At 40.3% G+C, this 7874-nt stretch overlaps 3 non-coding genes across 3 annotated transcripts; 2 read left to right on the top strand and 1 right to left on the bottom strand.

Annotated features, from left to right (window-relative positions):
* Positions 1 to 353: 353 nt before the first annotated feature.
* On the top strand, positions 354 to 425 carry trnaa-ugc (transfer RNA alanine (anticodon UGC)). Its single transcript has one exon. It is a non-coding gene; the product is annotated as a tRNA-Ala (tRNA).
* Positions 426 to 963: 538 nt separating this feature from the next.
* On the top strand, positions 964 to 1034 carry trnaa-ugc (transfer RNA alanine (anticodon UGC)). Its single transcript has one exon. It is a non-coding gene; the product is annotated as a tRNA-Ala (tRNA).
* Positions 1035 to 7219: 6185 nt separating this feature from the next.
* On the bottom strand, positions 7220 to 7301 carry trnal-uag (transfer RNA leucine (anticodon UAG)). The gene has a single exon. It is a non-coding gene; the product is annotated as a tRNA-Leu (tRNA).
* Positions 7302 to 7874: the final 573 nt, after the last annotated feature.

Genomic DNA, 7874 nt, shown 5'->3' with positions numbered 1-7874 from the left:
AATCACTTAAGACATATTTATTTCAAAGGAATTAAATATGTAATTTAAAATTAGTTTGTTATATAGGGCTTTTGGTATCTTATTTCTTAAATTGATTTATCTATTCGGAGTAGTGTCTTTTATTTATTTCTTGTATTAATGCGTTAACTTTAAGATTTAATTATGGTAGTTTTAAATTATGTTCTGTGTGTGTGTAATGAAATGTCATAAAGAGTATTGTCAAAGAAAGGATTGTAGGACCCCAGGAAGAAAAGAGCTTTAGTTCATGCTGAAGCTAATGTGGGATCCAAATAAAACAAACAAGTTTACTTCAACATTTTTCCCGGGTAGGGTTTCTGTAGAAAAAACATTCAGGGGATGTAGCTCAGTGGTAGGAGCGCATGCTTTGCATGTATGAGGCCCCGGGTTCAATCCCGGCATCTCCAACAAGTGTTCTGTTACAACAGTCTGTAAAAGAGCAGCAAAACTCTTATTCTGAAGACAGAAGTATTAAAAGGCAATCTCCTTGTGTTCATGGAAATTAATGCAAAAATCAGTCTCAATGACCAGATGTGTTGCAAGATTTGCAGTGAACAGTGCATTGTCCTAATGGGGATCAAATAAAACAAAAAAACAAAAGCATTAGCAATTTTGCATCAAGGAAATGTGATCAGTCAGTGACTAGAAGGGCAATTTCAAGTAGTTTGTTTGGCATGTAGTGTTTTATGACAACCCTGCCAGATTAGCTGTCTGATTATTTTGAACAACAGACTACTTTTGACGCAAAACATTTTACCAAAATTGGAAATTGAATTTTGGTTTTAAAAAGGAATGCAGCTTAGAATTTGTCACGGACTTGAAAGGCTAGGGTCAGGTAGATTGTCATGGGTCTTTTCATGGCTCCACTGACAGAGTCAGTTTTCCGATGGCGTTCTTCTCTTATTCAATGATCTTAGGAAAATTAAAAGAAATTTGGAAACATTCAGGGATGTAGCTCAGTGGTAGAGCGCATGCTTTGCATGTTTGAGGACTGGGTTCAATCCCCAGCATCTCCAGCCGTATTCCTTGTCCGTCTGTCAAAAGCTGCAGAAGCTTATTCTGAAAGAGAAAATGAAACAATGCAGCGAGTATTAACAGGCATAAAGTGGATGATAACTTATCAAGTGTCTAAAACTCGGTGCGCTTTACCATGTCCTGCTTTACTCAACAATTGAAAAGGATTAGTGCATATTTGAATAGCAATCAAAAAGTTTATGAACATTGTTCCAATAGGTCTGGCACTAAATTGCAGGTAGTTGTGGCTGAGCGGTTATGGCGATGGACTAATATAGACCATTGAGGTCTCCCCGTGCAGGTTTGAATCCTCCCGACAACGAGAGGTGTTCCTCAAGAGTGGTAGTAAAGACAGCGTTATCTCAGAAGTAGTGGAAGCAACCCATCTCCACTAATGCGTTTCTTATCATTTATTTTCAGTCTGTGTTACAAGATTTGCAGTGAACGTTGTATTGTCCAGCAGAAAGGCAACAGATGTGTTACTTTTTGACTATGATTTATACCATAGCAGTGCAACCATTTTGCCCAGGTTTGATTTCCAGCCACCGCAGTTGCATTTACAGGTTTTGAAGTCATAAACAACATTAACATTATATGTTTTACACAGGTTTCTTCTTTTATTATTGATATTTCAATTTCCTTGCGGGAGTCATCCCAAAGGATTATAATATAAGTCTTAGTCTAGCTCGGAAAAAGTAAAAAAATCTGAAATCTTCAGTGGATGTAGCTCAGTGGTAGAGGCATGCTTTATGTATGGGACCTGCCATCCCAGCAGTATTATGGTAGAGTCTTTAAAAGAGCCGCAAAGATATTACCTCCTGTGGTAATCTGACTGGTTAGGGTTATAGAACGTAGTGGTAGACTAAGACCTCCTGTCACACAAACTAAGCGGTATGATCTCTCTTTTAAAACCTCAGACTATCAGGTAGCACCACAAGCACTTTAAATGTCAGGTTTTCCAGTTTCTATTTTACTGTATTTATGTACTGTAGTGAAGTATATTTATTGTATTATGCTCCAGTTTTTATGGGTATTACACCAGGCATAAGCACTGTAGTTACCATTTTTATAGATGAAATAAACTTTTCACACCATTAAGTTTACTCTTTAGCAGCTGGAGACATTTGTAGCAACAAACACATTGTTAAACATCAACAGACTGGAAACAGTTTTAATGTTGATGCAAAGCATATGAATTAGCAGAGGACGGTTTCGATCCATCGATCTCTGGGTTATGGGCCCAGCATGCTTCCGCTGCGCCACTCTGCTCTGCTAATAACACTGAGGGGCTGAAAAATCTGTGATTGACATTTTGAGGGGACATTTGGGAAGCTGTGGCAACCAAGGTTCCAACATCTTACAGCTTGTAAAGTTAAACATTTGGTAGACCTTGCAACTATCTTTTATGTGAGCTTCCTGATTACTCACACATTGATTATTCACATGTAAGACTTGAGATTGGCTGGTGTTTTAAAAACAGGGCATTGTGAGTACAGATATAAACATCAGTAAGGAGTCTACCAAGTTGCCTCTTATTATTTTAGGTTGGACACCCAGTGCGGCTTACAATGTAAAGAGAGGAGCCTGGTCGGGCTAGAACTCTCCCCTGCTGGATCGGACTGTACTGCACCGCCTAATGAAAATATACACCCTTGACATATGGATACTCCTACTATTAATATATAGGCTTATATTGCAATCTCGTCACCCTACATGTAGGTGTATCTATATTTAAATAAACACAGTAGCAAAGTTTATGCAGTGTCTTTTAATTTTACCTGTGTTTTTTTCTGTGAGGGACAACTCTGTCCGGCTTATTTGTGTGGCATGGAAGATAGCGTTAGCTAACTAGCAGCCAGCCTGCTTCTAAACAAATACTTTTTAATTATCTCAGCACTTTTACCAGTCAAACTCAAACACTGGCGTTGAGCTCCAGGTCCTGCAGCTGCAGACGGACATGGATAGCTCCAGACCCGCTCACCACTAGTGTTGGTGGAATAGCAAGCTAGCGTTAGCAAACTAACCCCGCTTCTAAATAAATACATTTTAATTATCCTAACACTTTAAACACTCAAACTGAAACACTGGCAGTGAGCTCCAGGTCTTGCATCCACGGACAGACCACCATCAGTGGGTATAATGCGTGCCTTTTAAATTATTATTATTTTTTTTAAGCGGGCTGGTTGGTTAGTTTGCTAACTCTAGCTTGCTATTCCACCAACACTGGCGGTGGACTCCAGGGGGATTGTGCCGCTGCTACCGGGTCTGGAGCTTTCCGTGTCCCGAGGTCGGCAGCGGAGCTTTCTAGCGATGTTTCCCTGCTGGCCGAGCCCCACTGACAACGGACCGTTAGCGTCTGCAGGACCTGGAGCGCCAGTGTTTCAGTTTAATTGTTAAAAAGTGTTGAGATAATTAAAAGGTATTTACAGTATTTAGAAGCAGGTTGGATGCTAGTAATCTTATGCTAGCTTTCATACTACATGACTAAGCCGGACAGAATTGTCCCTCATCTGGGGATAGAACCCCCCCCCCATCCTGTTGGCGCAGAGCTCCACAGACTAAGTCCACAGGTACAACTTAGTTTTGCACAAAATGTATCGCAAGAAGTGTTGCAAAAGTCGAGGGTGCAGTCTCGCCGCTGTGGAAAAGTGACTAAAGTGAAAAATAATTAAATAAAGTACGAGTACAGATTTTTTTAAACAAGTTCTCAAATCATATTCTACAAGTGCTCACATTGCATCTATACGCGCTTTCACATTTGCACCTTATTTACTTTCATATCAACATAACAACACGCAAGTAAGCGCTGTGACTAACGTTACTCTTCTGAAGTGATTTTGGAGAGGGAAATTAGGTAGAAATATGCTGGAGGACTAGCATGACATTATTGGATTCATATAATAATCAATCCAGGCTAACGTGAACAACAGTGACTGCATGTTGCTTCCTCTAAATTTAAGGTTGTGGTCAACTAGCGAGGCCAGCTCGTTAGTTTGATAAACTGGCCAGACCTGCACGTCACGTGCAGTAGAAACAAACTCTGTGTATCCAAGAACAGTTAAATCAGTGGAAATGACGTTGGATCAGACGCAGACTTCTATAGTAGATTAGTGTTACGTTTCCAGTGTCGCGGCTCCGAACCAAAACGTTAGTTGGGACAGACGGACCCCTTGTCGGAGAGCCGAATGATTCATGTTGCACCAAACATTTTGAGGGCTTGTCAAAAGCCAGCCCACCAACTGGACTCACTGGTTCCCGCTCCTGCACAACTTGGTAGACTCCTTACTGATTTTGCCTTTACTGTTTATATCTGTACTCACAATGCCCTGTTTTTAAAACACCCGCCAATGAATAATCAATCTCTGAGAAATCAGGAAGCTTACATAAAAGATAGTTGCAAGGTCTACCAAATGTTTAACATTGCAACCTGTAAGCTGTTGGAACTGTGGTTTCCCAAAACCTTCCCTCACAATGTCAATCACAGACTTTCCAGCTCCTGGTTTTTTGACTAGCAGAGCAGAATGCCGCAGTGGAAGCGTGCTGGGCCCATAACCCAGAGGTTGATGGATTAAAACCATCCTCTGCTAACTGGTATGCTTTGTATTGCCATTATGTCTACTTCCAGTCTGTTGATGTTTAACATACCGGTGTATTGGGGCGGGGGCTGGAAAAAGGGAACATACTTCCGACCAAGCATCTTCAGACTATTGGTGTTGACCGACTGGACAAGGTCTCCAGAGTAGCTGAGGAGATGCGAGGGTTTGGTGGTTAGAGACTGTGCAGCCCGGTCCTGGTTCCACCTGCTCAGACCTTCAAGCAGAAACAGCTGAAAGTTTAGGCTGTTGGTCTCTGTTCCTGCTGAAATTAAATTTGTACTTTGTTAACATTTTGCATTCCCTCATTACTGAGAAGAATATTAAAGAATAAATTATAATGTAATGTAATATAAATTATTTATCATTAAATAGTAATGCTGGGTACCATTTCAAGGGATAATTTGGGTTGCACTGGACCAGCAGAGGGTCAGCAGCAGTTGGAGCAGCAGGGTCAGCAGCAGTTGACGGAGCTGGGCCAGCTGCAGCAGCAGGTGTGGCTGTCTGCACATTAGTTTTCTAATACAAATATCAAAGAAATCAACAGCCACAAATATAAGTCAATTTTAACAACATAGATTATGGTTGCATCTTTAGTATATTTCTATCATTTAAGTATCCCAATGAACTTTACCTTCTTAGTGTGAAATCCACACGTGCAGACCTGTGCTCCACCAAAAAGAGACATCTGCCCCCGCTGCTGGAGTGGACACTTCTCTATCTGTAATTAACCAAAATTAAAATGCACCAGTATGTCACATGACATTAATTTATTGTTGATAGTTGTTAAAAAAACATGTACCTTTAGATAGAGCTCATGCCATCTCTTTTGCCCAGGGGCTGGTCTATTCCCAGCATCAGTAGGCCAGACCCCTGTAGCGGCAAGGACAATAGGACAATAATGTCAATAGCTTAAGAATGCAAACTGACTATGTGACAGATGTGTAATCTGTCATGTCCTGCCTTCTGAAGTTCTAGCCAGGAACCATTCCTTGCCTAAAACACTATGAGTCATTCCAGTAAGTGAAAAGGAAACTCACATCTACAAAGATAAATTTGATAGACGTGACTCCCTGATGGTCTAGTGGCTAGGATTCGGCGCTCTCACCGCCGCGGCCCGGGTTCAATTCCTGCTCAGGGAATGGTCAGGACTTGAAAGATAAAGGCGTAACATTTGAAAGAGTAAGTTCTTGGAGTTGACTTACATTTTTCAAATTCTTCCTCTTTAGTTCAACGCTAGAACATCAACACTTTTAAAGAGTACCATTTCCTTTAAATCCGACCCCCGACAACTGATGTATCCTTTTGTCATCGTTGATGGGTCATAAACACTTCATCTGCCTCCATCTTAATAACAATTCTTTTTGTTTTTTCAAACAGTTACTTGTAATGGAAAATTACATTTAACCAATTTTCATATAAATTATTCATAATAAGATCTCCAATGCCTCTCAGAGTATATGACTTCTGTATCTTTCCTCAGTGTCTTCTCCTTGTAGAAGAAAACTGAATTTGTTATGTCTTTGCATTTGTCCTCCTAGGACAAATGGCATAAAGTCTGACAGAAACAGTTGTCTAAAGCTGTGTTTATCATAGCAGGTCCCTGGTCGAGACCATAGCCTATCCAAGAGACTAGATGTTCTTTTTCAGCTAAGATAGAATGACCGGTCAAGACACTTGACACAAGGAGGGCAGATTCAGAAATAAGTAAGAGCTCCAACTGTCTGCCTGAGGTCCACTAGGTTTAAGATTAAACTGTTTTCCAAGCTACGGTTGGTTTTCCTCTGGGGGCACTGCACATAAGGAAATGTATTACTGATTGTATTCGCACAGAACTGTTGTTTTTCAGGACACCCATATTAGGCGACAAAATATGGGTGTCCCAAACCTCTTTTTTTGTTTCTTGTTATGTATCGGCAAGAAATATTATTATATATTCTTTTGGGTTCAGATGTATGCATCTACAGTCCTCCGCTCTACCAACTGAGCTATCGAAGGGAGCTAGCACATTTTCATGCACTTCCCATTCTTGTGAATGTGGAAACACAGGACCCCCTGGAGGGAATTTCTGACTCATCAGGGGCTGTAGCTCAGTGATAGAGTGCACTTTCAGTCTCAATGCCCAGATGTGTTGCAAGATTTGAAGTGAACATTATATAGCATAGCGATGGTGGTATAGTGGTGAGCATAGCTGCCTTTCAAGCAGTTGACCTGGGTTTGATTCCCAGCCAACCCAGTAGCTTTCTTTGAGTTGTGTTATTTTTTTTTTTTTTTTACAAGAAGTCAGCAGAAAGGTTACTTGCCCAACCTGGTTTGATAAAATCTCTTTGAGCTGCATGATTATGGCCAAAATGATAACAACAATTACTTTGATCAATATGGAGATCACGATTAATTATGACAATTATTTGTTGATTTTCTACTCCAAAGTGCTGGAAAGGAAGGTTTCACCAATAGTTTAACCTCAGGTTAACAAGAAACAATCTCAGCAAGGTGATTGATGGATGATTCTAGTTACTTCACCAAGTTCAGCCCAAATGACACAGCAATAAGACATCACATTGGTTGGCTTCTAGCTGTGTAATATATGCAAATGGCAGTGGTGGGATTTGAACCCACGCCTCCAGAGAGACTGGAGCCTAAATCCAGCGCCTTAGACCACTCGGCCACACTACCTGCAAATATCATATCACCACATCGTGACAAACACAGGCACCGTAACTAATGGTATGCTTGTTAATGTTATTGGAAAAAAAACCTTTGCAAGGAAAAAGCCAATACTTTTTTAAAAACTGCCAATATTACTATTAAAAAATGTTATCACACTTTATCATTTTTCTCTGGCATTGATTTTAGAATACTGTTACCAGCAATAAGTAAGTAGGTTTAGGTCTGTGTGAATATGGGCTGAGCATTTACCTGGGCTGAACTTGTGAACATCTTCTTTTGCATATTCACTGTAAAGAGCCATTACTCCTCCAACTGCCAACTATTGTTCCAGAGACAATAGGATATACAGTTTTAGATTACAAGGTAACTGTCCAAGACCAAAGACTACATGGAAATACCACAAGTGATCAAAAAAGTTTGTCAAAATTCGCAGCACAGATATAAAACCACTCTTTAAAATATGTTCATGTACCATTCAAAAACAAAAGTACAATCATGATTTCTATGGTCCCCATAGAAATCTTAACTGATCAGAAAATTAACTGAACACTGAAGGAAGTATACTCCCTGTTAGGGATC

The sequence above is a fragment of the Etheostoma spectabile genome, unplaced genomic scaffold (genome assembly GCF_008692095.1).
Source record: "Etheostoma spectabile isolate EspeVRDwgs_2016 unplaced genomic scaffold, UIUC_Espe_1.0 scaffold00009857, whole genome shotgun sequence".
Classification (NCBI taxonomy): domain Eukaryota; kingdom Metazoa; phylum Chordata; class Actinopteri; order Perciformes; family Percidae; genus Etheostoma; species Etheostoma spectabile.
The sequence above is the reverse complement of the archived record's forward strand: the minus strand, read 5'-3'. Positions and strand labels throughout refer to the sequence as shown.